General features: G+C 47.3%; 1 protein-coding gene across 3 annotated transcripts in view; it reads right to left on the bottom strand.

Annotated features, from left to right (window-relative positions):
* LOC147737306 (uncharacterized) overlaps window positions 1-20,474 on the bottom strand; it is a 72,185-nt gene that overhangs the window by 39,598 nt on the left and 12,113 nt on the right. The window contains exon 1 of one of the 3 annotated variants that reach the window (XM_086925051.1): window positions 9,682-9,856. The exons of 1 other annotated variant lie outside the window; for it this stretch is intronic. The gene's annotated coding sequence lies outside the window, so the exon portion shown is untranslated. Of the gene's footprint in view, window positions 1-9,146; window positions 9,183-9,681; window positions 9,857-20,474 lie in introns of those variants that run through there. One more of the 3 variants, XM_086925048.1, reaches the window with a different exon arrangement.

The raw sequence follows: 20,474 nt of genomic DNA, 5'->3' as shown, positions 1-20,474 counted from the left end.
CAATAGGTCTCGCCTTTGATTAAGTTAAAGCCATTTGCTTTGCTAATGATATTGTACAGCAAAGCAAATGGCTTTAACTTGAAAAAAGGCGAGACCTGTTGCATTTTTAATGCTTGTTACAGGCTGCTGTAAAGACTACAAGGGCTGCCACTACAATGGTAGCTTAGTAAGACACAGTTAACTTATAGCCCATGGATAAATGTACAGATTACTTTATGTATTTAACGCTTTGTGAATTGATGGCTGTGTTTGGCTCACCAGCTTACCCATCATTATAGCACACTCTCCTTTTATGTAAAAGGGTGTATATCGGAATTTATTTCAAATGTCAATGATATCTGGGTGCGTCATACTGAATAGAGTTTTTAAGAAGGTTTTATAGAACGTTTGTAAATTTGAATCGGAATTAATTGTTGTAAATTTGGTTTTATATTTTTTTTATTGTTTTAGAAATAGCGTGGTTACTCAACTATTGTAAAGACACAAGGAATGAAATGGTATGCACTTTTATGCATTTTTAATGTGAAAAAAAGTTTGATTTTGATTTGACTGTGTCTGATTGCATATGAAGATGTGGTATTAGAGGCAGAGTAAATGAGTGACGGTGTCTGATTCGAATCAATAAAGTAAGCCTAGTGGCTCTAAAATTAAGATAAACATGGCCATGCATGCAGGCGTCTGTTTCAAAGGAGGGATTGCTCTGTTAAGACACCATTTTACCCTAGGTTATCAAGTTGTCACCAGTAGGACATCAGGGGACAGTGATACTGATATCTAAGACCAGGTGGAACGTGAGGCAGGGTCATGCCTCATGCGTCCAATATCAAGATGAGCAGAGAAGCCAACCCCACACCACCCAACCACTGAATGTGGCTCCTGAAAACAGCTGAGTTTCAACAGTTGCAGCACTTTAATGGGTGTCAAGCCCTTATCCCCCTAGATAAACATGCCTGTGTCCCGGACGCCGAACTGCTGGTTAACATACCTGAAGAATCAGAAATATAATATTGTTGATTTTGGCGACCAACAGAGTAAACACAAAAGCAAACAAAAACAGGCACAGGTTCTCCCATATCAACCACACAAACTAAAGTTATACCTCGCATCCTTTGGCATTTAAGATTGCCTTATCAACTTACATACAAAGTCAGCAGCAAATTTAAGAGGTTCACGAGTACAGTAAAAAAGGCAATGGTTTCTGCAAACAAACAAGAGGTGCACCTACAAGGCACATGCTTTCCCAAGTCATGAAGGAGTATTGATCTGCTCTTCACCAATCGACTTACGGTATCTCTGCGGCAGTCATTATGATAGATCATGGGACGGCCACCGTCCCTGCTGGCTCCAACCAGGCTGTCCTAGTGGGCACCAAATCCAGAGAGAAGGACTCAGTGGTGTCAAGACGATGAGCCTTATAGAGAAGGACATAGTGGTGTCAAGTCAATGAGCCTTATAGAGAAGGACTCAGTGGTTTCAAGACGATGAGCCTCACAGAGAAGGACTCAGAGGTGTCAAGACAATGAGCCTCACAGAGAAGGACTCAGTGGTGTCAAGACGATGAGCCTTATAGAGAAGGACCTAGTGGTGTCAAGACGATGAGCCTTAGAGAGAAGGACTCAGTGGTGTCAAGACGATGAGCCTCACAGAGAAGGACTCAGAGGTGTCAAGACAATGACCAGAGGTGTCAAGACAATGAGCCTCACAGAGAAGGACTCAGAGGTGTCAAGACAATGAGCCTTACAGAGAAGGACTCAGTGGTGTCAAGACGATGAGCCTTACAGAGAAGGACTCAGTGGTGTCAAGATGATGAGCCTTATGGAGAAGGACCTAGTGGTGTCAAGACGATGAGCCTTAGAGAGAAGGACTTAGTGGTGTCAAGATGATGAGCCTTATAGAGAAGGACTCAGTGGTGTCAAGACGATGAGCCATACAGAGAAGGACTCAGTGGTGTCATGACGATGAGCCTTATAGAGAAGGACTCAGTGGTGTGAAGACGATGAGCCTTATAGAGAAGGACCTAGTGGTGTCAAGACGATGAGCCTTATAGAGAAGGACTCTGTGGTTTCAAGACGATGAGCCTTAGAGAGAAGGACTCAGTGGTGTCAAGACGATGAGTCTTATAGAGAAGGACTCAGTGGTGTCAAGACGATGAGCCTTGTAGAGAAGGACTCAGTGGTGTCAAGACGATGAGCCTTGTAGAGAAGGACTCAGTGGTGTCAAGACGATGAGCCTTACAGAGAAGGACTCAATGGTGTCAAGACCGTGAGCCTTACAGAAAAGGACTCAGTGGTGTCAAGACGGTGAGCCTTACAGAAAAGGACTCAGTGGTGTCAAGACGATGAGCCTAATAGAGAAGGACTCAGTGGTGTCAAGACAATGAGCCTTATAGAGAAGGACTCAGTGGTGTCAAGACGATGAGCCTTACAGAGAAGGACTCAGTAGTGTCAAGACGATGAGCCTTGTAGAGAAGGACTCAGTGGTGTCAAGACGATGAGCCTTACAGAGAAGGACTCAGTGGTGTCAAGACGATGAGCCTTACAGAGAAGGACTCAATGGTGTCAAGACGGTGAGCCTTACAGAAAACGACTCAGTGGTGTCAAGACGATGAGCCTAATAGAGAAGGACTCAGTGGTGTCAAGACGATGAACCTTAGAGAAGGACTCAGTGGTGTCAAGACGGTGAGCCTTATAGAGAAGGACTCAATGGTGTCAAGACGATGAGCCTTGTAGAGAAGGACTCAGTGGTGTCAAGACGATGAGCCTTATAGAGAAGGACTCAGTGGTGTCAAGACGATGAGCCTTATAGAGAAGGACTCAGTGGTGTCAAGACGATGAGCCTTATAGAGAAGGACTCAGTGGTGTCAAGATGATGAGCCTTACAGAGAAGGACTCAGTAGTGTCAAGACGATGAGCCTTACAGAGAAGGACTCAGTGGTGTCAAGACGATGAGCCTTATAGAGAAGGACTCAGTGGTGTCAAGACGATGAGCCTTACAGAGAAGGACTCAGTGTTGGTCAGAGGCGGTCATCCAAGCTGGAAGTTTAGAACAGCTTTTGACCCTCAGTCCGTGGCTCTGATGACTGTAGAAAGACACTGGCAGCTGTCATAGGAAATGACATCCTTCATTAGCCTTAACTGTCACGTGCCAGTCATCAGGCATTCGAGACAAAGGCAAACTAGCTTCCAGTCCACTCCAGAGGTGTTTGTTACCAATGCGAGTGATCAAAGTGTGAGCATGAGAGTAAAAGAAGACGCAGAGACAGCTCCAAATGTGGACATCAGTCCCTGACCAGTGGAATAGCTGGAACTGTGCCAAGGCCACCTGGAAAGGAATCCTAATATCAGTAAAGACCCCCCTTTACTGCCCTGCGCAGACTGGGCTGAGACTCCTGGCACAAAGATGCCTATCCGGGACACTGTGGAAATGTTTATTTTGCTTTTGGTTGCCCGATTGGCATGGGATGTATTATTTGTAGTGGCGGCACTGTTTATTGTTCAAGGGGGGCTGAGGCGAGAGTCAGTTTTATTCATCAAACACATGCGCCATGAGCCCAATAAAAGGAAACATTGAACTGAGGCATGTGGCTCCGGCCGAACAGGTCTTATCTCTCCATTGTGCAACCCCGCCAGAGTCCATATGTTAAAGTCCCCCCCACCCCCAACAATACAATGAGTCAGAGTGGGCTTTATTGCCAATCTTGCCTTCGGGCAAATGCTTTGTTGACAAAACCTCACTTGGTGCAATTTAGTGTTTGAAAAGTCACGACTGGCTCATGGCGTCACTTGGGACAGGAATCCCTTGCAAGTTGTGCAAAGAATGCGCCGCATTCAGACTATCTTGATGCAATATGCGGAGTGCTGCTCTCTTTACATTTGTGGCCAGGTTCATGAAAGAGTCATCAGTGAGTGCAGCGCAGAGAGGGCGGTTCAACTGCACCCAGCGCACAGCTCTCATCTCAAACCAGTGAGCCCATTTAAAACTAGACTCTAGGGGCAGATTATTAAAATGCAGTTTGGGAATACTGCTTTTTGAATAATTGCCCCGATGACCTTGAAAACTTATAAAACATATACAGAATAGACAGCGTATTTCGGAGGAATGCCCCTTCACCAACCCTCCTCTCCCCTGCTTTCTTTCCGGACGGTATTTTCCATAGGTCAGAGGCAAAATATTGAAAATCAGTTCCCAAGCCACCACATACCTTTTCGGAAAAGTTGTTAATTTGTATTGAACGAAAATATGTCCCTGTCTCTCTTGCAGGCCTGGGTGTGGAAAAGTTTTAACCCGTAGGGTTGGATTCTAGCAACGGTGTGAGGGAGGGCGGCCCCCAGAGCTAAGGCCCCCCTGGCTCTCAGCCAGGCCAGGGTGAAGCCAGGGCACTGCCAGCCTCCTCCAGTCGCAGCAGGACATGTCAGGCCCTGTCAGGCGCAGCAACGTAACTTCCACTGGTGCAGCAGGTGCAGTGGCACCGGGGTGCAGAGAGATCTCTCGATCCTGATGATTGATGTATTTTATAGTTCAAATAGCAGTAGGGGGAGGGGCAATTCCTTTCCCTGCACTAGGGCCCCCTCAAGGAAACTACGGTCATGGCTGCTTTAGCAAACCCCTGCAAATGAGAAGTCTGCGCTGCAGCCGAGCAAAAAAGGGAAATGGAAACAAAAATGCACATCTGGGGGGTGGCTCTCATAAAAGAGGGCTGGACTATAACAGGAAATCCCCTTGCAGAAACAACACACTGCTCGACGGGGGTGTCTACTGTGCTACACGATTCTTGGGACAAAATAGGCTTTCTGTTTAATAGCCACACCCTTGCTGCTCCCACTCTTTCTTTTCAAATCGACCCAAGATGTGCGAAGAAAGGGGAGAAAAACAAACAATAAGACGCAATCCAGCCCTTTTTCTCCCAGCGATATAAAATACGGTAGGGGGCACCCGACATTTCAGGATGCAGTGCTCGCAACGAAATTCATTTTATTTATTTATATGTTTACTTACCTGTACTCCTCCGTAATCCATAGTTTACTACCCCCCCACCCTGCCCTCCCGCTATCCACATCACCGCCCGTCAGCTACTCCCACCACCGACCACAACTGGTCACATCACTCCTTGCAAATGCCCTCCTTGCGCCGACCAAAGTAGACAGCACCTGCGGCTGGTTCCCAAGGCTGCCCTGCCATGACGTCAGCGGGTACCCCGGAGGACCAGCCAGAATCGTCTCTCTTTCCACACGACAGTCCTTCCTCCGAACAGCTCAGATCTGCCCTTGCTGTTTGCAGACATCTTCTAAGGTGCGGGGTATCTCCTCGCAAACCTTTCTGTGAACCTTTCACAGACCCTGCTTAGAGCTTCCAGGGCTGCACGCTTCTCGTAGAGCCCTCCTCAATCCCTTACCTCTTTCGTCAAGTCGCCGTGGCGGTAGCTCAACCTCCGGCGGGATGTCCCCTGTCTGCCAGTAAAGGGCCCACCCACCACCAGACGGGCAAGCCAACTCACTTTCGCAAGCTCATTTTCTGCTCGGGGTTACGTCGCTGGTCAAACCTCTTCCCCGAAATAATAAACCCAAGGCAATTTTTCCATATCCACATCAGAGAAGTTGACACATAGGCACTTCCAAGCTAGGCGCGCTCGCTTTTCCACGAGCCAAAAGATGACACGGAAAGAAGTGTTTGACTCGCTTGTGTTTTTCCCCGACGTGCTTACATGTAAATAGTGCTTATAGAGTAATTGAATGAGGCCGTGTTCCTCCGCAAGTAAACGATCGGATCCCGGTGGGCGGGGCCAAAAGGGGACAGGGTGGCAACTCTCAGTGTAATGATTGTCTCCGGTGCAATCATTACACTGTGTTTTGCATCAGCCATGACTCAAAACAACGCGCACCAATGAAAATTGGAGGCGGAGCCGCGAGATGACTTCTGCAATCGTTTCAATTCCAACAAACCCTCGTAGGACAAGAGCAGCTCATGCACTGCTCACGTAAGGCTGAGACCTAATGCTAACGTAAAAACATAAACACTGGGACTGTAGGAAACTTCCTTGTGTGCAGATGTGCTCCTTGTGAAAGACTAAATGCAGTCACTCAAAGTATCATTAACCAGTGGCTGAAGTATGCTGACCCACTGCCCCATGCTGTATGCTGTAAAGGGAGGAAGCAAAATGTGACTGACACAACAGTAGACCAATGGATGAATAGAGCTGGCGGAAAGCCCCATTAAGTAAGTGTATTATACATATCACGTTTGTAAACCAAAAATGTCTTGGCTAACGCCAGCCCTAAATATTCAAAAAGTCAACCCCCCTCCCTCGTAAAAAAAACTCCCAGGCTGTGAAAGTCACTATTTATTTAGTTTTTCAAACAATTTGATGAGCTTCTGTGTGAAACATGGAGGCCACTGAGCACATTTTCAGTACTTTCCGAGGAGCTGATGTGGCTTATCTGAGGGCTTGGATATTGCCAGGTTCTGGAGATGTCTAAATGTGGTGGATGGTTATCACCTTTGCTCCTTTGACAGTCGGCCGGCCACCAGCCACACTCTAAATGAGGGGGACAGACTTCAAATACAACCCAAAATCGGAGTCCGCGCTTTATTTTTTTTAAATTTTCTCAGCAGGATTCGTGGACCCAACACGAATTCTGATGATTAAACAAAATGCTTTTTTGGGACCCCCTGAGCAGGCCTAGGGGGTCAGGGTGTTTCTACCCTGCCCCCTTCTCTTGTTTTTCATCTTTTTTGCCCCCTTTTAATTGTGACTCGGTTGCCAAGTCACAAGATGGCTGCCAACACGTCCTGGGTTGGAGTGTTGACAGCCAATCAGAGTGAAACTCGTGCCCAGGAGGGTTCGCGAATCCTCCTCGGTACTCAGTTATCGAAATTTTTATTTTTTAAATTTCTCAGCAACTACTGAACGGATTTATACCATTAAAAAAAAGCATGCTTTCTAGACCAAGACCTACCTTTTTGCCAAATTGTAATTATATCTATATATGGAAATTGTATTTATAAAGCACCTACAACCCCTTATGAGGCATTGAATTGGTGTTTTCCAGTTGCCACAACCATCCCCTCCCAAAATTAACCCACAGAGTGCAGTTGTATGTTTAAGAGTGTAAACCGTAAATGCCATCACAAGTTGGTGACAAATTTCTAAATGTAATATGCCTACCACGGTTACAGAAATACACAGCACTCCTTTATAAACCACTATAATACAAGGTCCAACACTAAAGAGCATTCATGATTTTCCCAAAATGTGTTATATTAGTTGAGTATTTAGCATTACAGTCAAACAATAATTATAGTACTAAAGCATTGGCAAAATCAAATTACCACAGCGAGTATCAGGCATTACCAGGTCCCTAGATAAGATTAGATAACCACCCCAATACTGACGCCTATGAGCTACTATCCTAACACTTCACATAAAATGCACTTCAAGGAAAACTCTAATACAAGTTACAGTTAGTATGCAAGGACAGTCTCAAAGAATGATACCATGTGGGTTCCATGTTAGATTTCTTGCCACTTGACAAGTAAAGAAATGTTGAGGAGCAAATCAAGAAATGCTAGTTTACAATGCTAAGAAATGGCTGCAATGATGCATAGGAATGTCCCTTCAGCAACCATGGCCTTTGAAGTCCATGAAGCCTTCCTGTGGCACTCTCGCTGAGCACGTTCTAGATCCCTTCCCTAAAGGGACATTTCTCAGGACTCTGAAAAGTACTGCTTCATTTTTAACCGCTTCAATAACTCTGCGGGCATATGCGCCTAGATCAATGCGCATGTTGCGGTACCTGTCCCAGAGAATAGCAATCTTCAGGTGCACCAGCATTGGCATGGAAAGGTATGTCAGGGGCCATATTTAGCAAATTGTGTCCTGGCTGTTTCAAGTGCCAATGTTGAGAGGGCCTTTTCACAGATAAAAGTTAACATGGGAAGGAAAGAGTGGGCAAGAATGACCAAAGACTCACTAAACAAGTATTGAATGGTGCACTACAATAGGGTGACTTGTAGAAATGCATTTGGACCTCATATATGCGGTACATACACTGTCTATATACCATGCAGTACAGAAATAAAGTATAAATAAAAGCAAAACATTCCTTAAACACGGAAAAACACTGCTTCTGTTGTTTTTTATGACGCAAAAATGTGTAACCACCAATAACCAATGTTTTTTAAGGTGTTGAAATCACTGGAAAACACTGAAGAAAAGAACCAAAAATAGAAACTGAAAACAGGGAAGCCTAATCATAGTACACTCCTCATCAATGCATGATGAGAGAGTGCCGCGACCCTACGTAGCTTTGGTATACATGTACCGCTGGGTACTTGGGGAAACTCACACATTTGGAGGTCAGGCTGAAGACTTACTCAAACAGCAGAGCAGAGGCCAGGAAGAGTGACGGGCAGCGCCATCAACATCTGCGATGACAGACACCCTGCACAGAGCTGGACACACTACAGACACGCCTCATAGACACACGCAAAGACATCCCTATTCTCTTCACAAGCACACACCGACCCTGCAGACACACATCCCCCTGCAGAGGTACATTAAAAACACACAGACACCTAAGTTTCTCTGCTTGACGGGCCTCCTACCTGGCAGGCTCAAGGTCAGACAATGCCTCAAGCCAGCCTACGCCACAAGAAACCATTGCAATGACTGAAGCCTTTGCCTAGTCTGAGGGATGGGAACAAGGGTAAGAGGGGTACAGGGGCACAGGCGAGCAGGGCAGCCTTGACATCAACTGCCTGGGGGACATGCTGCGAACATAGGGGTAGAGGAGGGCAAGTAAACAAATTAACAGGGAGAGACGAATAAAGGATGTGCACACATTTCTCACAGTGCACTAAGATGCAGCACAGTGTGCACAGATACTTCACGGTGCAATAAGATGCTGTGTAGTGTACAGATTTCTCATTGTGCAGTACGATCCACTGCAATGCAGTGCCACAGAGTCCTCACAGTGCAGTGTGATGCAGTGTCATAGATTTCTCCTAGTGAATTAAGATGCAGTGCAGCATGCTCAGATTGCTCAAAGTGCAGTAAGATGCAGGGCAATGTGCAGATTCCTCCTAGTGCAATAAAATGCAGTGCACAGATTACTCATAGTGCAGTAAGATGCAGTGCACAGATTACTCACAGTGCAGTAAGATACAGTGTAGTGTGCACAGACTCCTCGCGGTGTTGTAAGATGCACTGAGGTACAAATATTTCTCAAGGTGCAGTAAGATGCAGTGCAGTGACAGATTCCTCATGGTGCAGTAAGACGCAGTGCAGCATGCACAGGCTCCTCACAGTACAGTAAGTTGCAGTGCAGTGCACACATCTCCTCTTTAACTCCAATGATGCCCACAAATCCCCCCAGACTGGAAGGAAAGCCCACAGGGGCCCCCGGATAGAAGAGCCCAGCTCAGCCCCAGGGCCCCAGATAGAACAGCCCAGATCAGCCCCAGAGGCCCCCAGATAAAACAGCCCAGATCAGCCCCAGGGCCCTGGATAGAAAAGCCCAGCTCAGCCCCAGGGGCCACCGGATAGAAGAGCCCAGCTCAGCCCCTGGGGCCCCCGGATAGAAGAGCCCAGCTCAGCCCAGCTCAGCCCGGCTCCTGCAGAGATTCCCTCCAGGATTATTCAGTCTATTTCTACAAACACAGCAGAAGGTGCTGACAATCTCCTACCTGAGCAGAGACCTGTGCAGACATGTCCAGGCTCTCTCCTCCCCATGGGGCTGGGGGGGCAGATCTGGGGTCTGAGGGGGGGGGGGGTCTGTGAGGGTCTGTAGATGATGGTAACTTCCCACCAGACAGGGCTCCTTCCTCCTCTGCAGCAGGCTGGACACACCAGGAGAGGGAGGAAGTGATGTTACAACTGCTGCTGGTGCTGTCTCTGCCGCCGCTGACCCGGAAGAGGAAACCCTTCTCCCTTTCATACAATGAGCAGCTCAGTGGGTTTCATCAGCAGGCGAGGAGCGCTGTCTGGTGGCCACTTACAGAACTGCCGGATCCAGGCTCCAGCAGGGAAACAAGATTTGGTACATGTAAAGACCTGGGATTTCAGATGTCACAGACGTGAATGTTTTTAAGGGTCAGACAGTTCAAGTACAGGCCTCACACTTGGTTGCTGCTGTGGAAAGGATGTATAGCTTCACTTCAGATGAGCATCTTCCAAACACTGAGTATTTACAGAAAGATGACAACTGGAAGCGACAGTCTGCGTTTCAATGAATATATCTGTATTTCAATTAATATATCTCTATTTCAATTAATATATGAGCATGCCGGTCAGTTTTGCAATTAAACTGGGCAGCTTATTTATTTTTAAAATAATTTATTTGCAGTTTTTCATATCCACAACGCAGTACGTAGCAAAGTAAACAGAGGAAGATACCATGGAGTTTCAAACACCAGATCAGTGACCATGCAGCATAGGTCATGTGTCAAAGTGAAAATTTAAGGAACAGCGTATTTCTAATTTTCCTGTGTCTGTGGCATATTGCAGATTTTAATACGGTTTTATATCCTCGAACAAGATTGAAATGTAGGCCCTAATTAGGTTTTGAGTTTCTGGTTTAAGAGCACAACTGTCTCCTAAAATATTAAGATAGCGGCCTCTTCCAGGCTTTGTTGTTTTGTTTAAAGTAACCACCATCCTCTCTCAACAAAGATTCACTGACAAAAAATAAAGCAATATATCTTTGAAACAATTAATTCCTAAGATAGAGATATCAAGTATGAACCAGAAATTTCTTACACAGTTTACATAGTATCATAAAAATTGGTGGGTATTACTGGTCTGAAGAACAGGGGAGGGGCATTTTACTACTCAAAAATATGGTTCACCTTCACATAGGCCCTTATATGACAGTACCCTCATCATCAATACACCATTGATTAGTGAGTGCGTCAACTCTTTGTAGCATTGTCATGCAAGCAGCCTTGGGTGCCTCGACGTGGACATTAGTTCAGAGGTGTATACATCAGAGCCCTAAAGCCTCACTCATCATGAGTGACCCTCACACATTTAGAGGTCATGCTGAAGTCTCACTGAAACTTGGTTCATTCTTCAAGACTATAGGGATCAACTAGAACATCACACATGACTTCTGGTGTGTGCTGAGTAGCATCTCACTAACTTTCTGCACAGAGCAGACTCCCCGTCCCACATTTTGGTGGCAACCCCTTTCTTATATTTGACCTTGAGCACTGCACATGTTACAGTTCTATAGAATGCTAATGTGAATGTCTATTTTAGTGAGACTTGGTTGTTAATTGTATCACTTTACATGTGTTCGCATCATGTCTATAAATTCAGTAATGTCTCTAATGGCCTTTTTTAATATCTCAATTCTTTATTGATTTTCCTTATACAATCAGCATATAACAGGTATGAAAGATTATCGATTCAGCAGAGTCCAAGATACTGTGTAAACTAGAACTTGTGAGAAGAGAATACGTTGATAACAGGGAAGGGGGACGTGGAGAACACAAGGGGAAGGGACAGGGGAACAGGAGAGAAACGTCAGGGTGCCAGGCCACCTGGCAGCCCCTCAAGAAGCCAACTCCCACCCCCGAAGTAGTCAAGGGGCAGGCAAAGAGGACGGAACCAGGCCGATTGGTGTCAGCGTATACCACTACCCATGTAGGAAGGGACCCCAAACTTCTGCAGTTGGTTTTTCAGTTTACAAATAGGTCTTTTGTAAGTAGCAATGTTGTGCGTGTCAAAGAGCCATGTACTATGAGACAGTAGCGTGGTGGATGACCAATGAAATAAAAATCCACTTTTGCCTCTACGAAGGCTATGTAGTGTCCTCCAGTGGGGTAGCGGTGCAGTCTACCTAGTCTCAGAGGGTTCAAGCTAGTGCTGGCGCGTTTTGTCATGTGCCGGCAATATAAATAAAGGGGCGTGGCCTGGCTCAGGCAGTCGGGACCACGCGGTTAACTACACAAGCAGTGTCCCTTGCTCATTGCGACCCCAGCACTGATTACAGGCAGACGTGCATCGCATATCACACTGGTGACGAGGTGGTAACGAGCCCAATTACAGCAATCAGTGGGCTTTGTTCTCCGGAGTGGCTTAGAGCCTTTGATTTAGGCCTTGAAACCATGTGAGAACCATCAGCCCTGCGCAGGCCTGCTGGGTGCCCCTGGAAAGTCTGCTGCCTCCAGTAAGGGCCCTGCAGCCCCTGAGAGTGCCTGGAAAGAAGAGGGGCTATATCTGCACACTGTGTCAGAGCCCACGCACGTGTATGCCCCCAGCACCCTGAAAGAGGACACCACAGTGAGGCCTAGCACCCACAGGCCACAGACGGAGGACCCAACTGCGCCTTCGTCGCTCTCAGCCAGGCGGCTACTTCCACGCCCAGGAGGTAGGCAGTGCAAGTGCCGCAAGGTGTGACTGCGTCTGCATCAATTCCCACCATTGAGCCCTTTGTGGTGGATGGCACCCCTCATCCCTTGACCCGCGATGGAGGGACTGGAGTGGCCGTCTCCAGATTTACTTTGAAGTGGCGGGTATAGCCCGGGACAGGCGCAGAGCCCTGCTCCTCCATCTAGAAGGCAAAGACATCCACCACATTTACAAAACCTTAGCGGAGGCCACACCCAAAACGTATGTGACGCTGCTCAACGCCCTGAATGCACACTTCGAGCCGATGGTGAACAGGGACTATGAAAGATTAATCTTTTGCTAAGCAAGAAGCGGAGGAGGTGTTAGACGCATTCCACGGACGTTTAAAAAAACTGGCCAACACGTCCGGATTTTAAATTGAACAGGAAGAAATCCGAGGACAGATTATACAAGGGTGCCACTCGTCCAAGCTCAGAGTAAACATCCTTCAGGAGTCAGGCAAGTCTCTAGCGGACATCGTCATCCTGGGCCGGTCAAAAGAACTGTCGCAAGCCAGGGCATCCCATATGGAGGCTGCCCTCCACCGACCTATGAAAACGGAACAAGTCAACGCGGTGGAAAAGGCAAATGTGGTGAGGCCAAAAGCACGCCAAAACTCAGGAAAAAGACAGCAAGATAAGAGAAAGGAATGTGGCTACTGTGGAGGTGCGCCCCATCGCATGCAGGACTGCCAACTGAGAGGGAAAAGGAGCACTGCTTGTGGATGGATGAACCATTTCGTGGCAGTATGCCGGTCCTCGAAGACATTGAAAGAAGCAGAACAGACAGTGGCCGAAGCACACGACAGTGAGGACATGGATGATGACACAGGAGACTACCGGTCCACTATGTGTTCGCAGTAGACCAACCGCGACGGAATAGGAGACGACTTCCAAGGTACAGAATCAAGATCCACCACCAGGATGTCCGGACTGACCCTACACAAAGAAAAGTGCCAGTTCTTAAAGAACAAGATCAGTTTCTTTGGCTACACATTCTCTGACAAAAAAGTGGCCCGGACCCCCAAAAGGTGCGAGACGTCTAGTAAGCCCCAGCACCCTCCTTTATATCAGAAATAAGGAGCGTCGTAGGGATGGTGAACTTCTGTGGGCGGTTTGTCCCGGACTTATCCAACCTCACAAAGCCCCTCAGGGAAATGACCAATTCCACCACCACGTGGCAGTGGGGCCCTGACCAGGAACAAGCCTTCAAGGACACTAAAGCAGCCCTGTCGGCAGACACTACACTGTCATACTTCGACCTGGCCCGATCCACTAACGTCTCTGTTGACGCCAGCCCATATGGGCATGGAGCTGTGCTCACGCAGTTAAAGGAAATGGAGAGTGGGCCCCGATTGCATACATGAGCCGCTCCCTGACAGACACAAACAGAGATACTCGCAGATAGAACGAGAAGCGATCGCCATCCACTGGGCCTGTTGACACTTCCATGTCTATGTGTACGGCCATCCATTCACAATGTCCACCGACCTTAAATCCCTCATTCCCCTGTTTCAAGGGTCAGCATACAAGCCTCCCCCGAGGATCGAAAAATTGATTCTTCAGCTGCAGGGGTATGACTATCGAGTAGAATACAAGCCAGGCTCATCCAATCCGGCGGACTACCTTTCGAGACATCCTAGGGCCGCCACCAAAGCGGAAGAAGAGGATGCTGAAGACACTGAAGAATATGTCTGGCTCGTATCGGAAAGATCCGACCACTTCCCATGAGTCTTGAAACCATTATAGAATCCACCCGGACCAATGAATGCCTGCAACTGGCCAAAATAGCGGTTCAAGCGAACAAGTGGCGCCCCATTCAATCCACTATGACCAGACGGACGCCGCAAGCAAAGGCCATCCTGGAGTCAATTGTGCGTGTCAAAGATGAACTTTCGGTCAACAGCGGCGGCTGCCTACTCAGAGGCCCACAACTGGTGATCCCATCAAGCCTTGCTCAACAAGCCATGGATCTCGCACACAGGGGACATCAAGGCATGGTAAAAACAAAGAGCCGGCTGAAAGCCAAGGTGTGGGTCCTGGGGATGGACCCAATGGTTGAACAGACAGCTCATCGTGCCGGGTATCAGGCCAACCAGATCGCCCTCACCCCATCATCACTGAAGAAAACCCCCAACGGCCATGGGAGTGCCTGAGTGTTGACTTCGGACACCTTCCGGATGGACACTATGCCCTGGTGATCATTGATGACTACACAAAGTACCCCGAAATCAAGATTGTAGAAAGTCAGACAGCCACGTAAGTAATTACTAAACTAGAAAAAACCCTTCCAACCCATGGAATATTTGAGGTGGTGAAAAGAGACAATGGCCCACCTTTCCAAGGACAATAATTTGCAGACTATCTCAAGGCTTGGGAAATTCAACACCGGAAGGTGACCCCGCGCTGGCCCCAAGCAAATGGGGAAGTAGAGAGGTTCATGCCCACTCTCAACAATGTAATACGCATTGCGCACGCTGACAGAGCACCCCTTGAGAGAGCTGTATACAGATTCCTGAGAGAATACCGGTTGACGCCCCATCTCACGACGAGGCAGCTCAGAGGCCGGCAAGCATGGGCCGAGTGGTGCGAGACACCAATCTCGCATCACCCAAGCTGGACCCGTCTCTGATTGATGCCAGCACCGACCGAAGAGCCAGAATGTCAGCCATTCATGTAAGGGACAGAGTGTAAGTCAACGGCAGGTACCCCGGGAGTAAGTTCCGGCTTCCGTTCGAACATCAGCCATGGACACACATCCGCCGAACCGGCACAATGATAACAGCCAGGACAGGAACCGAGGAAATCACACTCAACATATCCTTCTTCAAAAAGGTACATGCCGGGACTACAGACCAGCCGCTATCGGACAACCTGGGTGCCATAACACATCAACCGCCAGAGGAGGAAGGAATGGATGATGACCAAGGGATGATACCCGCAGATGATCTGAACAGATCTGACCTTGGCACCCCTTCGCTGTATGGAACGCCATACAGTTCACTGCCAAGTCCCCCGGCGCGACCTCCAGAGGGTGGGGTCTCGCCGGAACTGACCTCGTCATTGCCGTCCTCACAGGGAGAACACTCCAGATATGGCCTGAGAAGCAATCCGGCTCCATCCTCCCGCCCAGCAGGGTTCATGGTATGATGTACCAAGGACTGGAATCTCATAGTGACTGGTAACAGATTTGATTTGATTTGATTGTACACTTATATAGCGCGTACTGTCACCCTACGGGTATCCTGGCGCTATTGACTGAATTAGGTGACCAGAATTGAACCAAGTCAAGCCCAGGTGAGCAGATAAGGGGAAAATTTTAGGCTTTTGGGAAGAGCCAGGTTTTCAATCTCTTTCGAAACTCCAACAAGGTATCCATTTGTCTAAGACTAGTCGGAAGGTCATTCCATAGGTGATTTCCCACCACATTGAATGCCCTTCCGCCAGATCTGGCACGTTTAAATCTGGGGACCATTAAAAAGCCAGCACTCGAAGAGCCGAGTTACCTCCTAGGTTGGTACCACATAAACTTTTCTTGTAGGGGAATAGGGCCAGTCTTATGCACAGCTGTAAAAATCATACACAGGGCCTTAAACTGGACTCTTTCCTTAAAGGGTAGCCAATGCAGCTCTCTCAGAGCCAGGGTGGAGGATGAGCTTCGCTGCTGCAGATTGTACTCTCTGTAGACCCTGCATGACATGTTGAGGGGCACCTGAATACAGAGAGTTACAATAGTCAAGTCTGCATAGCACGGTGCTCCTTTCCACCAGTGGACTTGACTCCAATGGTAGTAGTGGAAGTATTTTACATAGTAGACGGATTAAGGAGAAGCATACATTGGCAGTTTTGCTTGCGTAAGACTCCAACTGGAGGTTATCGTCAATCAAAACCCCCAGGTTGCATACCTTCTTCACCTGCACTATTGGTTTCTCCTCCGGAGAGAGTTTAAAATCACAAGGTAGGGGTTTAGGGATCCTCCCAGAAGAGCAGTACGGCACTTCAGTTTTTCCGCTGTTAAACTGGAGAGAATTTCCCCTAAGCCAGCCCGCCGTGCAGTGACATAAAATAAGGGCATTCCCGTTGTCGGCTCGCATACACAGGTTGTCCATCATAGTGACGAGCGCTGACTCCGTACTATGTCTCGGACGAAACCCAAATTGGTCTCTATCCAGCAGGAGATTATCCTCCAAAAAACCCGACAGTGTCCTACTGACTACCTTCTCCAGGATCTTAATCGGGTAAGGTAGGGGGGAAATTGGTCTAAAGCTGGTGAGGTTGGATGGATATAGTGTAAGTTTTTTTGTCAGTGGTGTTACCATCGCCTGTTCCCCTTCTAAAGAGAATGCTAACTGGGCATCGTCAGCATAGTTACCTAAGCTGACCCCAAAAGACTTGATAATAGGGAGCAGGGGCTGCAAATATACATTAAAAAGGATGGGACCAATCGCAGAGCCCTGCGGGACCCCATGTATTACTGAGGCTTTAGCGGGGGGAAATGGTGCCAGAGTCACTTCCTGCTGTCTCCCCACCAATTAGGACTGGAGACACTGTAATGCTCATCCTTTCACTCCTATTCTCCTAAGCCTTTCCACTAGGATGGTATGATTCACCGTGTCGAATGCTGCCGACATATCGAGAAGCACTAAAATAGTGGCATTCCCGTTGTCGGCTCGCATACACAGGTTGTCCATCATAGTGACGAGCGCTGACTCCGTACTATGTCTCGGACGAAACCCAAATTGGTCTCTATCCAGCAGGAGATTATCCTCCAAAAAACCCGACAGTGTCCTACTGACTACCTTCTCCAGGATCTTAACCGGGTAAGGTAGGGGGGAAATTGGTCTAAAGCTGGTGAAGTTGGATGGATATAGTGTAAGTTTTTTTGTCAGTGGTGTTACCATTGCCTGTTTCCAGCTTTCCAGGACAGTGTCTTCCATCAATGATTGGTTGCAGATCTGTCTCAGCCAAGGGAAGGTTTCTTTACCAAACGTCTTCCAAACTTTATGAGGAAGGGGGTCAAGAGTAGACCCTGATGTAACACTGTAAGCTAGACCGTTAAATACATCGGTGGTGAGGACCGGAAAGCTGTCCAGAACCGACGACTGAGGTAGGTCGGCCTTCGGCAGTTGTTCTACCTCATCTACGCCCTCACTATTAGGAATGAATGTATCAAGGATTTTGGAAATGTTGTCCTGGAATTAAAGGGAGATATCATCAAATAGTTTTTGCGATGCTGCGACCTTATTCTTTAGGCATGTGGGGGAGGAAAGGTCCTTAATGATCTTGAACAGGGCTTTAGCACCATTCGGTGCTTGCGTGATGGAGCTAGCATAGAATTCTGCCTTAGTTTTAAGGATAAGTTCTTTATATCTCAATTGTATTGAGCTTAGATTTTTTTTGTCTTCAATCATTATAACCCCTTCTCCATTTCCTTTCTGCTTTCTTACGAAGTGTACGCAGCTGTTTCAAACCTTCATTATACCAGGGTGCAGACATTTTATTCCTGTTTTTTTAATTCCTTTACTGGAATTATCTGATCTCATACATCTGTATATGGCTGGTATATGTTTTATAGTTCTCTTCAACCGTCAATGAAGGTGAGAAATGATTACCATCCTTAATAGTTAGGCGGCAGCCACTCTTATCCAACTTTGCCCATTCCCTACCCCTCCTGTAGGTGCATTATTGGATATTTTTGGACTTGGAGCATGGTCACCTAACCTCAAATTGTATTAGATAGTGATCAGTCCACGGCTGTGGTGATACATCTAATATCTTAGAGATATTCTGATTTGAAAACAGTAAATCTAGCACGTGTCCCCCCTGATGGGTGGGCTGTTCTACTAACTGTGGGAGATTGAGATTAGTGCACGTATGCTTTAGGTCTCTCAGGTGATTACTAAGATTCCCATCTTCCCTAAGATTAAAATCCCCCAGTATAATCACTCTTGTGTGTGTCAGAGTTAGATTGGTGATAATATCTAAGAAAAGTTGGTATTGCATATTACTACCAGGAGGTCTGTAGCATAATAATCCTGTAAGTAGACTGCCGCTGGGTATCTGTAACGAGAAACTCATAGTTTCAATCCCCTCCACTTCGTCTATTGATAACATCGTGAAGTCCAGCTCCTCCTTGAAGATGACTCCCACTCCTCCCCCTCTACCTCGGGATATGGGCTTATGCAGGATTGTATATCTATTAGGACATGAAAGCCCTATTTCCACCATTGACTCGGCAGTAATCCATGTCTCCGTTAAAAACAAAACCTCTAGTCCTCTATCTTCGCATACTAGAGATATCCACCCAAGATGGCGCTACTACAATCGGGTCCGGTTCCAAAAATGGTCTTTGCCCCGCCCAAGCAGCGAGTGAGTAGTATCCATTTTTATAGTGCAAGTATGTGGTTAGGCTAAAATTCAGAATTTCATCAATTGAGATTTTTAAAAGAGTTAGCAACTCACGACAATTTTATTAAAAAGAGTGCTCTCCAATAAGAGCCGTTTCTCACCCTTCAATCGTGGCGAGAGTTAGTCCCTCAGTCTAGGCTGGATTACTGCAACTCCCTGTACCGGGGAGCGCCACAATACATTGTGCAGAGGTTGCAGAGAGTCCAGTCTGTGGCAGCAAAGCTGGTGTTAAACAGACAGGGAAGGACCTCTACAACACTGGCCTTGAGAGATCTTCATTGGCTCCCTATCAAGGAGAGACTTTGTTTTAAATCCCTCTGCATTGCATACAGAGCAGCACATGGTCAGGGTCCTGTCCCCCTGCAGTAGATGTTTACCTGGTATAATCCTGGGAGGCGGCTCCGCTCTTCAAATGTAAATCTGATAAGAACTGCCAGATTTAAGAGGTCTCGGATGGGGGTCAGAGCCTTTGGTTTGACTGCCACACGTGTATGGAATGAGTTACCTCTGGACCTTAGACAGGCCAGCTCCCTGACATGCTTTAGGAAGAGCCTGAAAACCTGGCTATTTCCAAAGGGTGATCTTTAGATCCTCTCACTGACAACTGAGTCTGCTTTGTGGTGTCTATTCGACAATCCAAGCGCCAGGATACCCGTAGGGTGGCAGTTTTGCGCTATATAAGTGTATATTTAATTTAATGAATGGGGCTTTGTGCAAAGAATGGAGGAACATGATCAAGAGGAATCTTCTCTAGGGATAATATTTCAGGAGATTAGAAAAGTGAAAGAGGAAGAGGTGGGTTTACAGAAGAAGGCAGTGGCCAGTAGGCCCATTTGGGGTGAGCAGAATGGCAAGGAGTGAGGCAGAGCTTCACAATGTTGAGACACGAGTTGATGATCTGGAGCAGAGGGTAAGAGATACCCTGGAGGCGCTTTGTTACCTCTTGAAACAAAAAGAACAACGATTGGAACAACAAGAAGATGCCATAAAAAGAATGAGGAGAACAACAAATTGATATTTTGTTATGTTATGTTAAGACTTTTTGTAAAGCACTCTATCACCTGGGCAGGAATTCTGTTGACGGGGGAGCATACTAGGCTGAGCCTAGAATTAGCCTAGTTGAAGAGCCGTGTCCTAAGCTCTGTGCAGAACTCAAGAATTGAAGAGGCTGTTCTGATGTGCAGAGGCAGATCGTTCCAGGCTTTAGGAGGGATGTAGAGGAAGGCATGACCACCGGTTCTGGTTCTGCGTATGCGTGGGGTGTATGCAAACAGGCATCCGGCTGGGTGGAGGTGTCTAGTGCATTTGTGAAATCTGACGCAGTTGTTGAGGTAAGCAGGCCCATATTGTGTAGTGTTTTGAATGTGTTTGTGATGAGTTTGAACATAGCTTGTTTGTGAATGTGAATCCTTTGGAGCTCCCTGGGGTGCAGAGGGATGTGTATGCAGGAGTGTGAACACGTCTGCTGGGTTTTGTATGGTTTGGAGTCGTCTAGTCAAATGCATACAGGACATTCTGTAATCCAGTTGGCCCATGATAAGGGCTTGAATGACGGTTCAGTGGTTGCTGGTGGGGAACTATTTGAAGCTCTTCTACAGCATCTTCAGGGTGTGAAAGCAGGAGGTGGTCATAGTGGGCTGATGGTCGATAACTAAAAAGAGGTTCTTGGCGTGGGTGAA

The sequence above is a fragment of the Lissotriton vulgaris genome, chromosome 1_1 (genome assembly GCF_964263255.1).
Source record: "Lissotriton vulgaris chromosome 1_1, aLisVul1.2, whole genome shotgun sequence".
In the NCBI taxonomy this organism is placed as follows: Eukaryota; Metazoa; Chordata; class Amphibia; order Caudata; family Salamandridae; genus Lissotriton; species Lissotriton vulgaris.
The sequence above is the reverse complement of the archived record's forward strand: the minus strand, read 5'-3'. Positions and strand labels throughout refer to the sequence as shown.